Source organism: Astatotilapia calliptera, chromosome 18 (assembly GCF_964374335.1).
Source record: "Astatotilapia calliptera chromosome 18, fAstCal68.1, whole genome shotgun sequence".
NCBI lineage: Eukaryota > Metazoa > Chordata > Actinopteri > Cichliformes > Cichlidae > Astatotilapia > Astatotilapia calliptera.
The window spans coordinates 34224324-34238039 of NC_137439.1; the positions used below are offsets into that span (position 1 = coordinate 34224324).

At 42.1% G+C, this 13716-nt stretch overlaps 1 protein-coding gene across 2 annotated transcripts in view; it reads left to right on the forward strand.

Moving 5' to 3' along the window:
• The first annotated feature begins 2675 nt into the window (after positions 1 to 2675).
• Positions 2676 to 13716, forward strand: part of fam110b (family with sequence similarity 110 member B) — a 55792-nt gene continuing 44751 nt past the window's right edge. The window contains exon 1 of one of the 2 annotated variants that reach the window (XM_026148438.2): positions 2676 to 2813. The gene's annotated coding sequence lies outside the window, so the exon portion shown is untranslated. The remainder of the gene's footprint in view (positions 2814 to 13716) is intronic. The other variant, XM_080292580.1, reaches the window with a different exon arrangement.

Consider the following 13716-nt stretch of genomic DNA (forward strand, 5'->3'; position numbering starts at 1 on the left):
ACATGGTGAGGAAGTCCAGCAGTTCATCTATATGTAAAGAAGCACTTAAACTAAAACAGACATAGCTACGTTAATCCTGCCGTAAAACAATAAAAGAAGGTATGAGCTCTCATGCTCCCAGACGTGGGGGTGCATTCCTGGGATGCACCCCAAGCCTGCAGCCTGTTAGAGATCACACACAATTAATTATATGCCTCTAAGTATACATGGTTGAATATTTTCTAATACAAATAACTACATGCAGTATTCTACCATATGCAAACTTATATCACTAAAAGATTATACTGACTACTAAATACAATTTTCCATTGACAGTAAGCAACCTAATTAATAGGGTTGCAAGCTCCCAGCAAAAAAAAATAAATAAATAGGGAACCACCCTCCACCTCATGATGCTTAATCGACGTAATCAACTTTAATTTGATGCAGTGTGAAAAAAAATGCAAAGAAATCCATTATTTTTCAAGAATAATTAAATATAGTCAACATCTTTCTTCAACAGAACTGCAGACTGCACAGATGGTACCTTCCCAAAGGAAAAAGTTCTATAGCTTACTAGGGTATATTAGACTTAATCTTCTTCTTCTTCTTCCTAGCAGTTAATATCCCGCGACGCAGGGTCCGCTATCTTGCATGCCTTCCTCCACTTCTTCCTATCAAGGGCGTCTTCTGGTGTAACATTCACAGCCTTCATATCATCCTTGATTCGGTCCATCCAGAGTTTTTTTGGTCTTCCTTGTGGCCTGTTTCCATCCAGATCTAATTGCTGGGGTGTCTTTGCGATGGAATTTTTATCGCTACGGACAACATGGCCGTACCATCGGAGTCTCGCCTCTCGCATCTTGTCTGTGATCGGTGTCACTCCCCATTGTTTCCTGACATCTTCGTTCCTCGCTCGGTCAAGTCGTGTGAGACCCAGAGGCCACCTCAGCATCTTCACCTCCATGGTGTGAAGAGCTTGTTCGTGTTTGGTCGTCGCTGGCCAGCACTCTGACCCGTAGAGTGCCACTGGGCGCACAATTGACTTATAGACTTTTGCCTTAAGATAGATTGGCATTCTCTTGTCACATAAGACTCCACTCACCTGATGCCACTTCCTCCACAATGTGTTGACACGGAGTCTGGCGTCTGGTAGAGTTTTGCAGTCCGAGGTGACAAGGGACCCGAGGTACTTGAATTGGGCAACTTTAGTCAGCGGCTCGCCGTCGATAGTGATGGTACTGTTGATCTGGGGGCCGCATTCAAGGTACTCAGTCTTCTTGATGTTCAGGTGCATGCCGTTTTGCACGTGATGCATACTGCTCCGCCGCGCTACGGTCATGAGCCGAGTTACGCCATGTCGCAAGTTTTGTGAGGTGCTTTTTTGATATTTAATGGATCGGATTACATTTTTTTATTTCTCTCCGATATCTGATCCAGTAATTTAGGTCAATATCAGACTGATACTTAATATCAGATCGGTACATCTCTAGTGTAATGGACTTTCACTTGTGCACCTATTCTGTGAAGTACACTTGTGCCGTCTGGACAGACAGCACGATTATTGAATACATTATTGCATGCATTAACTGCTGTTATGTAAAGCAGTGACAATGGATTGAAACAGAAAAAAGCAAAAAAGAAATTGCAAGCATAAAAGGAAAAACACTGTAAATGTAAAAATTCAGTGTCAGTGTTTGCTTTTTCAGTTCACGTTTTTTTTTTATCTTTCAATTACATTTTGTTTTCAGTATCAAAACCAGATGCTGTTCTGGCTTCATGTTACCCACCCAGGATACCAAGGTTGCCTGAAAATTCCTCTATCGGCAGGCTCTAATAAAAAACCTTGCAACACTCCATTCCTGATCAAAACTTAAATCAGTGTTCATGTGTTTAATGGGACAGTTTACAATGAAATTGTTCAGCCAGTTTTGGGGTGCTGCTGCAAGAAATGCTAAACCCGCTTCTTATTCTAGCTGTTAGCACATGCATGTGGGCCACCCAGCTGTCAAAAATAAGATTCGCACTGGCCCTTTAATGACTGGACCGCTCCATTCATTCCACAGGGGAGAACTCACCAACAAAGAACTAGATATGCCAACGTCTAACATAAATACAAAGAGTCACGGGGGGAAAGTGAAGGACACCACGTAGAAAATCGAGATAAAAGACTGTCTATGCTAAGAGTGGATTTAAAATTAAGTAAAGAAGCAGACAGTCCAAGGCTGCTTTCCCGTTCAGCCGCATCTATCTACTTTATTGCAGGGGCTGAGCCCCCGTCAAGGTAGCCGCAGTAGTGGATCACTAAGCGGAAAACAAGGGTTTTTCCTTTCAAAATAAAAGTAAAAGTAGGCCCAGCTACAGTACATCAAAGGTATCTGTATATTAATTCATTCACTCATCACTCAATTAAATTATGCTACAATATTTATTACGACTAGTCTTTTTGATTTTTTTATGCTTTTACATTCATTGTAGTTCATTTTAACTGTTGTTTTTACGATTGGATGCATCTTATGATGCATCTTATGATTGGACTTTATAAAATGCCAGTACGCCAACATAAACAAGTTATCAGAGGTTCACTAAAATCTGTTAGGGTATAATGAATATCTTCTTTGTCCTTTATAAATAGACAACTATATAAACGTTAACGAGAGTCAAAGTCGACCATAATGCTTGAAGTTGTGACCGGAAGCGGCCTTCGTGCTGCCGCGCAGCCTCACAGCGGTGCTGCTGACTGGAAACAGGATGCTGTCAGGCCGAAGAGACGCTCTGACCTAACGGAGAGAAACCGCAGCATCATCCTTTGTTTTCTGGAGCTGGATATCCAGGTAAGGACAACTAACTAGCTTAGTTGTGATGTTAACCTGTCTGCATTTCATAGCTGCAATGGCTGAAACGGCACTGACACTTCTGATGAAACGCAGGACCTGTCTTTTTTTCTTCATTAGCAGTCTTGTCGTAACTAAGGCTATTGTTCGGGATAATGCGATCCAGTCAGGCGCTGAGGACAAATCATATAACGTAGCACTTATCCGTTGTTCTGACGAAGCCCTATGAGAGGTGCTGATGTGATTTCGTGTGAGGTTAGGGGTGGTGGTGCAGAGCTAGCTTCCAGCGCAGGAGCACACAGGCATTCCGAGGTGTAACATCCATGGCTGTGCTGCTGTGACGGGGGGGGGTCGCATTGCATTGCATTGCACTGCACCACCCCCACCACCAGCAGCAGCAGTAGCAACGCGGGGACGCGCGCGCATGCAGGTGTAGTTGGTGTTGTAAACAGCTCGTGACACATGGTGTCACAGATAGGGACACCTCTGAATGCTTTGGGGACGTTTGTCTTCCTCCTCCATGTCACAGTGGCTGTAGATATATCTGCAGTATATGATGCTCATGCTAGCATTGAGGGAGGAAAATATTGTCTTTTGGTGTGCGCACACTCACTTCTCTCTCTCTCTCTCTCTCCCCCCCCCCCCCCCCCTCTCTCTCTCTCTCTCTCACACACACACACACACACACACACACACACACACACACACACACACACACCTTTTCACTTACTTGTAGGCTGTTGATTATGCCTGACCATTTTGTGCTTGTTCCACCCTTTAACCATAAGAAACACTGTCCACTTTCATGCTGTCTTTAGCAGTAGGTGGTTCTTTGGCTAGCTGCAGTTACACGGGAAATTCCACCTGTTAGCTGTAATGTCGTGAAGGACTCTCTAAATGACAACAGTGTGGAGCAGAGTCCGTTTGAATCACCAGACCAAAAAGCTGGACCAGTGTAATCAATGTAACCCAGGGATCATACTGACAGTAGATGGCCCTAAACTTTAAGCACTTGTTCTTAAATTCAGCCAAACAGCCAGTGTTACATCTATGTCAGCGTTTGGGAGCATGGTGTAAATGAGCCTTTATACATTTAGTGCTTCGTGTCCACTTTACTGAAAGGAAACGGGGAGAAAAGGCTGCTGTGGCAACAAGTCGCTGTCAGTATCAGTCCAGTTCAACGGGGTAGAAAAGTGCTATATAAGAACCAGTCCATTGACCAGTTTTAGTGTTGAATCCAAATTTACAATGTGTGCTTCATCATCAGTAAGTATGGAGGAGGTCAGGAAAGTGAGTGGCAAACACGTTGGAGGTTCTGCCATGGTTTAGGGTTGTATTTAACCCAGTAGTGTTAAAATTCATGGAATTACGAAAACTGCAAAGTACCATCAGATTTTAGCTACCGTCTGAAAACTGATTTGTTACAGCTTCATTTTTCAGCCTGTGACCCCAATGATCCCAAACACGCTGCCACTGTGGTAAAAGCATTCATGGATTTAAAAACAAAATCAAACACAAGAAACTCAGTGGAACATCAGTCATGGTGTTATTAGTAGTAATACCAAGTGTTAGCTTTCAAGCTTGTTAACATTGTACAAACTCTGTTATGCAGCGTATATAGAACAGAATAATCCTTTAATTGTCCCACAAGGGGAAATTTGGTTGTAACAGCAACAGAAGAAAAGCACTTATACAAACAGAAACACACAATTTTTACAGAACAAATATTTACATCATGGAATCGATTCAGTAAATCACTGTTACACATTTACCTAGTGAAATATAAAGAAATGAGGAAGGGCTGAAGAGGTTTGAACAGAAATGAAATCACTACTGTTACAATATATACTCTAGAACAGCGGTCCCCAACCCCCGGGCCTCGGACCGGTACCGGTCCGTGAGTCGTTTGGTGCCGGGCCGCGAGAGTTTAGGCTCAGGTGTGAAATGTATAGTTTTCAGGGTTTTTATCGGTTTTCAGCGTTATTTTGTTATTGTTTTTATCGTTAACTCGGTTTTCCTGGGTCTTTTCACCTGTGTTATGAATAAATTTTCTGTTTTTTGGTACCGGTACTAGTTTTATTTTTTTGTATTTATCCGTGACACATTAAAGGCCGGTCCATGAAAAAAAAGTCGGTCCGTAGCGCAAAAAAGGTTGGAGACCGCTGGTCTAGTACATGTGCTCAGCTTAAAAATCACAGCCAACAGTACAACAGTGCTTTTTACATTATGGGTAAGTTTACATTCATTAAGCTTGTCACAGAGCAGCAGCTCACCGTCTGCTCTCTGGGCATCATTCCTGCATCTTATAGTCATTTAGGGCAGCAAATAAGTCTTGATCACATAGAGTTTTGTGTGAAACTGTACACAGAATACAGTTTAGTATATAAGATACAGACCAAAAACAATGTCTCTGTATTTTCAGACTGAATAGTACAGTTCATAGTGCAGTGTTTCCCACACAGACATTACTGGGCAGGAACCCCAGGTATGCTTTATGATTTCATTTTTTCATCCTTCTGAGAAAACGGCACCATCAGTTTCCTTATAGGCCAAATTTTTAAGCCCCGTCACTGCTGGACAGGCTCTCATCTTGCAGTCAGATGGACTCTGCTGCCATGGACTGATTCTGGCAGCAGTAGTTAGTGCTTGTACTTGGAAGGTCACTGTCCACAAGCTGCAGGTGGGAGACTGGTTCATGCATTGCTAAGCTGTAGTTCAGTGAGGCTAAAGAAAGTTGCTGCTAACTCCAGGTCAGGATGTTGAAGATTGAGTTTTTGTCATTCAGATTAGACAAAGTTTAATCTGTGAAAATCCCAGGCTCTTTCGTCTCCAGCACTTTTCTGCTCTTAGTAACCAAAGTGTGAAAACTGCAGGGGTCAGCAATAACCAGCACGAGTGCGCATCACAGAACTGTTCGTGTTTTGAAGGTTCAAAGTATCTTTACATGAAATGTGAAACACTTTACTTCCAAAATGTCTGAATGTGAAGGACACGTGTCTCACCTTTGTAAATGATGCTGTTCCTGTAAGGACTGCCAGCTCTTCAGTCGTGTACGTTATTAACACCAGAGGAAATTACAGTGGTGTGAAAACGTGTTTGCAAGCTTCCTGAATTCCTGTTTTTTGTATGTTTGTCACACTTCAGTGTTTCAGAGTATCAAGCAAATGTAAACGTTAGACAAAGACAATATAAGTTCCATGTTTTCGCCATTTGTGGATAAATGGCTCGTACTGTGTTTGGCTGAAGTTACACAGCTTTAGCCTTTTCAGACTCAGACCTGAGGGTTGTTTCTCATTTGTTCCTGAATTTTCTTGGATCACCTTATTCTTGATCGAGAACAGGTGTGGCAGTAATCAGCAGCAGCAATGGCCTTTATACATCTAGTGTTTCATGTCCACTTTAAGAAGCCACACTTCCACTGAGTCCATTTCTGATCAGGCTTGAGTGAACACTGTGGTGCAGCTGAAGTACATCTTCATGTCATCTGTTGCTGGGTATTTTAGTCAGGACCACTATAACCAATAGAAAAGGCAGACGTTTTCCATCTGCACCTTCCCAACTTTCCATGTGTATGTACATAGAAAACCAGTTAAAGGGAGAGCAACTATCCTAAAACAGCTATAAGAGACAAGCAGCTTCATACACAGAAGGCTTAAGGTAGCAGTGAAACCACTGGACAACTATTCCAGGAAAACCTTCTGCCCTTCCGTGTGAACGGGAAACCTTGAGGGAGGCCAAGCAGCAGAAAACATGGCCACAGGGAAGCCACTAACTCCTCTGTTTATCCCCAACCAGGAGGTCTGAGTCAGAAGTGAACAATGTTGAATTTGACCAGCGGTTATTGAATCAAATTCTTGCTTTCTTACAGAGTCTAGTTTTTCTTCTCAATGAGCTAAAGTCTGCCTAAAAAAGCAAAAACATGTGTGAAGTGTGTTTGCGTGAAGGCGATGCTTTTTCCGCTTTAAAAGTCAACATCAACATGACTGAAGCTGTTTTTTACAGTGCTGTCATTAACAGTCCTGCACCAGTATTAAGTTAGTTTTCTCACTGTGTGCTCAGCAGTTAACAAGTAGTGTAACTTCCACTCTTCATTCAGATCACTGCTACATTGAGCCAGCATCAAAGAAGCAAGAAGAAAGATGGAAGAGCCCTTTATAAAACCTGACCTTTGCTTTGGTAACACTGCAGAGCTCTCACCTTGCGCTCCCTCTTCATCCTGTGCACACTTAAGTGATGCAATAACCTTTTAAATTTGTCTGGGCAGTCAGTTGCACAGTCTTTGCTTTGTTGTAGAAACAAGCCTAGAGTTTAGTGCTTCCAGCTTCGACTGAGATGTAGATTGAGGAAGTTTTACCTGAGAGCCACAGGTGTCCTTGCTCATAGTGCACAGCTTCTGTCTGTAGCCTTTATGAATTCTGCTGTGAATGATTTAGTCAGGCTGTTTCTCTGCTCTAGCTGGAGCTTTAGATTGCAGTTACCAGGAACAGCTGACAGGGATTTAATCAAATGCATGAGATGATGGGTTCCCAGGTATCTGTGAAGTTACAGACGTCATGTATTAGCAGTTATTGAAAAGTGTTTTCTTTTTTCCAAAGACAGTGCTGCTGCTTCTTCTTCTTTAGAATCAGTTCAGACAATCAGGCTAAACCTACTGCAGCAATGACTTGACCCCTTTAGAAGGAGCACATTCAAATGATGGAGGTAAATGAAGCAAACTGCAGCGACCGCAGTGAAGGCAGGGCTTACTCAGGATGTGACACTACCCAACACTGGAGCGTGCATTGCTGTGCTAAGGGACATTTCCAATAAAGTTTACTGTACAACCAGCTCTGCTGTCAGTGGTGACATACAGAGAGCTGTGCAGAGTAACTGTGAAACAGCACCGACTCTGAATTTGTACTCACCCATGTAAATGATCACCAGTGTCCAGTATTTTTACATTTGGGGCGGTCGTTGTGTCCTTGGGCGAGAGACTTCACCCGTTGCCTACTGGTGGTGGTCAGAGGGCCCGGTGGCGCCAGTGTCCGGCAGCCTCGCCTCTGTCAGTGTGCCCCAGGGTGGCTGTGGCTACGATGTAGCTGCCATCACCAGTGTGTGAATGGGTGGATGACTGGTTGTGTAAAGCGCTTTGGGGTCCTTAGGGACTAGTTTTTACCATTTCCAGTGACTCTCAGATTAAACAATAAAAAGCAGAGTGTGCTACTTTGAGCCTCTCCTCTGTTACAGCTCGGCGTCTGTCTGCATTGTGTGTGTTCTGCAGTTTGAACTGAACATTATTAAGGTGTCTGACAGTGAATGAAGAGCTAATCATGGTCTCTTCCTTTTCTTTGCACTGACACATTTTTGGCAGCGCAGTTGTTAGTAGTAGAGCAGGGCGATATGACCCAAAATATTTATCACGATATAGATTTGAAAATTTGCGATAACGATATAACTGACGATATAATTGACACTAGAAAAAATACTTTACAACTCCTCAACTTTATTAGTGCAAAAAAACCCATCAATGTATTTTCTCTTAAACAAGCAGCTGTTTTTTTTATGTGCATTACAGTTATATAAACTTTAACAATGCAAATGTAAATTCTTTGCTGACAGTTTAACCAAAAGGCATTTCCAGTGGAAATTGGCCAACATATCCTCAGCATAACCATGTATAATATCCTCAAAACTGAAAAAGAGGTTATACACACGCAATACGGTAATATTATGTTGAAGCCTACGATAGCCGTAATGCTCCGACAAGCCATCAAGTGGTGCGGGTTCGTAGCTTAGCAAAGTCGTACTAAACATTTGACAGATTTTCGAGCGCCACATAAAATCGTTTCGAGGTCAGTAAACAAAACCAGGATTAATATATAAGGCACACGGGATTATAAGGGGCACTGCCGATTTTCAGAAAAATCAAAGGATTGGAAAATATGGCACACTTAAAATCAAACAACACGGTAATAACGACGGCCCGCTAGCATGCTCTACCAAAAATAGTGCTTTGTTGTGTATCTGACGGACGAAAGCCAAACCAGTTCCACACCACTGAAGTTGCAGCATTTTTACAAACCAGTTCTGGTTCATCCGTTTCATTTAACGATCCGCTTTCGCCCTTGTCATTCTCCGTCACCGCCGTGCCTTTTCCGCCATGTGCGTATGAAAACAAAGGCACTGTGCATGCGCGTTTTACCCATATTCTATCGCGATATTTAATTTTAAAATAAAACAATGTTGTTTTTGTGCATAACAAAAAGCTCACAATTGTGCAGTCAAAATGTAAACTAAAAGACGCTGAGCATAATATGAAAGACAGATTTCACAGCTGCTCTGTTCCCAACTTCTACTGTGTGACTGACAGCCTGGAGTTTGAAATCCTCTTTGTAACCACGTCTCTGAACAGTTGCCATTTGTGTCAATAATTAATTAAATGTGTCAAAAATATTTATTTAATTAATTATTTCCCATTTGTATTTAATTATTGCCACATTTAATTAATTATTTAATGGTGTATTTAATTAATTCATTATGGCAGTCCTGGCGTTCCATAGTAAAGCAGCAACACTGATCCTTTTATTAAAGATGAAAGAATTTAGACAGTTTTTAACTCTCAGTAAACCCACAGTGTTCGTTTGACTTTGGACCCAGAATCTCGTCTGTAAGTCTGACGTCACTGACTTACAGACCGGATAAGATAAAGAAGACATTTAAGCAACTGCACGTTTATTTTCTAGAAATGAAAGCAAGACGAACATAGCAGTGTAAAGGCAGTATCCAATGAAACTGAAGTTTATATTCAGCATTTGTACAGAGGAAAAATAAGGCTTTTTTGCATGTTTTTAGGCCACCAGCTTTTTAGCAGGACAAGCACAGAGATGAGTCCACTGTCAGAGGCCATAAGAAGATCATTTGTAACCTTCACTAAAGCTGTTTCTGTGCTGTGATGAGCTCTGAAACCTGACTGAAACTCTTCAAATAAACCTCTGCAGATGATCTGTTAGCTGTTTGACAACTACTCTTTCAAGGATGTTTGATATAAAGGAAGGTTGGAGATTGGCCTATAATTAGCTAAGACTGCTGGGTCTAGAGATGCTTTTTGAGTAAAGGTTTAACTACAGCCAGCTTGAAGGCCTGTGGTACATAGCCGATTAATTTTTAAAACACCTGATGGCTTAGCATTTAGCGTCACAGTGAGACATTTATATATAACCTAACTGTAATCCTGACACTAAAACCACATTTTGAGCCTCAAACATGCCTTCAAACTTGTGGGGACGGCATTTCGTCCCCATTACTGACTGTTAGTCCCGACAAGTATAGTAGCATGTAGGGCTGCCACAAACGATTATTTTGATAGTCGACTAGTCACCGATTATTTTTGCGATTAGTCGACTAATCAGATCATCATCCATTAGACGTAAAACTACAGATGATAGTTTATTAAATTTTAATGAAATTTGCAGATTGTTTCGGTGAAGTTTAATAAACTCCTTGCTATCTAAAATATAACAGGACACTGGAGTATATTCTGGAGCATCTCACACTTCTGATAATCAGCTGTCTGCTTGACGTTTATTCAGCTGTGTAAAAACTATAACTTTAATCTCAGACAAACTGATTTACTCAGGAACAAATAAAATACTAAAAAAAAGCCAAACAATAACATTTTAAGTTATCTAAGTGACTCATATATATTTAACCTGAGTAGTGAAAGACGGCGGTGGGTTTGAAAACGATTTGCGGGGAGTCCAGTGTTCTCACGGCGCTAGTGACCTAGCCCCCGGCTCGCTAACGAGCTAGTGGGTAACAGATGTCTCCGAAAACGTCGGAGCGCTTTTGAAAATATGCGGTGTCCTGATAAACTGAGCAGATATTTGAGGTTTACACAGCTACATTCTCGCCTGAAAATATGTTAAACGTTTATTTTGTGACCCAGAAAGAATAATAAGAGTAATATTAGAACTAACCAGCTGCCGCCATTGTTGGCAGCCCTAGTAGCATGTCAATTTTCTGTCCTCACAAAGATGTCTAAATATGTGTACACACACACACACACACACACACACACACACACACACACACACACACACACACACACACACACACACACACACACACACACACACACACAGGACCCAGTCTCTGTAACTATTTTATTACTTTTTTATGACAAACAAATGACAAAGTAACATAATCAGTTGCTTGTCCATTCGCGATGTGGAGTCTTAACTGTTGATCTGATCTGCAGCTTCTGTCAACTTGGCAAAGTGGTTGATTAATGACTTTATGCATGCTGCAGGTTTAGATGAAGTATGTCTGTGAAGGTTCTCAGTCATCCAGGTCATTGTAGTCTAAGGAGCTTGGAAAGAAAAGCGTCTGGACTTCTTTGAGTTGCTTGAAGACGTTTCACCTCTCATCCGAGAAGCTTCTTCAGTTCTAGGGTCACATGTTGGAGAGTCCCAGATTTAAGCCGTGTAGGAGCAACCCACTGAGAGGGACAATGGACCCCCTAATGATCCTCTACCTAATCACATGAGCCAAGGTGTGAAAATGGGTGTAGGTCGTCACAATGGGTTAACGCCCACTCACATCCTGGGCCATCTGACCTCAGAAAATCACATGGTGGGGTGGGGCTAGGTTTCACAATGAGCTCACCCGAAACCTTGGCTGATTGTGCCCTACACCCATATTTGGTTGTAAAGGTGTTGTCGTTGTGCTGTTGTCCACCTCAGTGTGTAAACAAAACAAAAAAACAACGATTGGGAATAATACTTTCTGAAGGGATTTGGATAACAGAATTTAAAACACAGCGATTGTAGACTTTCATTTCTTTCTTTTTATGATTTTCTTTTATTGTTTATGATGTTTTTTTATATCTTTATTTTAATGGTTTCACCTTGTCCTTTAGTCACAGTGTAATAATATTAGAGACAGCGTTTTACTTTGCAGTTATTTTTGTGTGTATCCATGGAAATAAATCCTCCATGAGCCATCTGTCACATGCTCTCCATGTTGCAGAGACTATGTATGTGCATGAGGCGCACTACCTGTCAAATGTGTGAGCTGATTTTACCTAGGAAGTAGGATCCACACACAGCCTCACTCTCTCTTTGTCTCACACACACACTTGCAGTTGAAGAATACATTAACTCAGCTTCCTTCTTGTACTTGCTGGACTCTTTCAGGTAATTTAAGATTAGAATCTGATGGGTCACATCAGGGCGTCTGGGTGAAAATGAATCCAGGGATGTGTGAGCATCAGGCAGATGAAGTGGGGGAGGGGCTTTTACATGTCTACTCCAATCAGATTAGAGATGTTAAATCTTTCTGCTTTGCCATCCTTGGAAAACATGGCAAGCACTGTCATCAGTCTGTGCTTCAGTTCAGACTGCAATTCATGAATGGATGCTGCAAGTATTCCCTGGTTCAGGGCAACAACAAGTACCACTCCTAGGGATGGGAATCGAGAACTGGTTCTCTACAAGAACGAGTAGTTCAATTTAAGGTTGGGCGACTGGACGAATATATTGAAGATAGGCTGAGCCTTCCGCTGATCGTTTTTACAAGAGTGATTTATTTATTTGCCCATGAGTAAGTTTGCTAAAAATGTTGGTTGAAGCTAAGAGAAGCAGTCAACCGTAAAAATAATAGCGCTGTTTTAACAGCATCCTCTTCCAGCTGCGAACAAATGCAGCAATTCATTTACTCGGGTGGGGCGATCGTGGCTCAAGAGTTGGGAGGTCGCCTTGTAATTGGAAGGTTGCCGGTTCGAGCCCCGGCTTTGACAGTTTCGGTTGTTGTGTCCTTGGGCAAGACACTTCACCCGTTGCCTACTGGTGGCTGTGGCTACAATGTAGCTGCCATCACCAGTGTGTGAATGTGTGTGTGAATGGGTGGATGACTGGATATGTAAAGCGCTTTGGGGTCCTTAGGGACTAGTAAAGCACTATACAAATACAGGCCATTTACCATTTACTCAGACTCATAACAGAAAGAAAGAAAGGAGTTCAGAAAACATATTATTACAAAAAAACCCAAAACACAATGGTGGGGAGGGAAACAAAGAAGAAATGGCTTCTTTTTTCCACTATAACTGTGTTTACAGGCCGTTCCAGTGTTTATGTGTTTTACACACTCGACCAAACAACAAATACAAAATTAAACACAAAGTAAGTTAAAAATGTCTCTGCCAGCGAACATAAAAAGAATCTCTGACGTAAAGTTAAGTCTTTTGTGCGATTTGGTGCATCTCAAATAAATAAATGAGTAATCCAAAAAGTATCTATGTTAATACTGAAACAAGCAAGATAAGAAGGTGAAATATTCCCTCCAAACAAAACGTACAAATTTGAAACGCGCAAATCAGTCCATACATGATTACATTGCTCTGCCCATCAAAAAGTCTGCATGAATATATCGCCTATCATCGGTTATTGGACTGTCAGTTGGAAACTTTTTACATATCGCCCAAGAACCCAAAGTGAAAGCTGAATGAATGTTAACCCCAACCCAGCAACCAGACACCGAAACTGGGTCTACATATACATGTATATATGTGCGTGTGTGTGTGTGTATACCAGCCAAGGTGTACTCTCAGTGGCAGAGGAACAATATGAAATCGGCACCACCAAGGCAGGAGACGGCGCAATATTGGAAGAGCATATGGGAGAAGGACGCAACTCATAATGGCAATGCTCAGTGGCTAGTGGATCTAAGAGCAGACCACAGCAACCTCCCTGAACAGGGTCCAGTAACCATGCTGGTTGACGAGAGACACCCAGAATGGCTAACCAAAGGCCGGATGGTCCTGATCCTCAAGGACCCCCCAGAAGGGACCGGTCCCCTCCAACTACCGACCAATAACCTGCCTCAGCACCACGTGGAAGCTCCTGTCAGGCATCATAGCTGCTAAGAT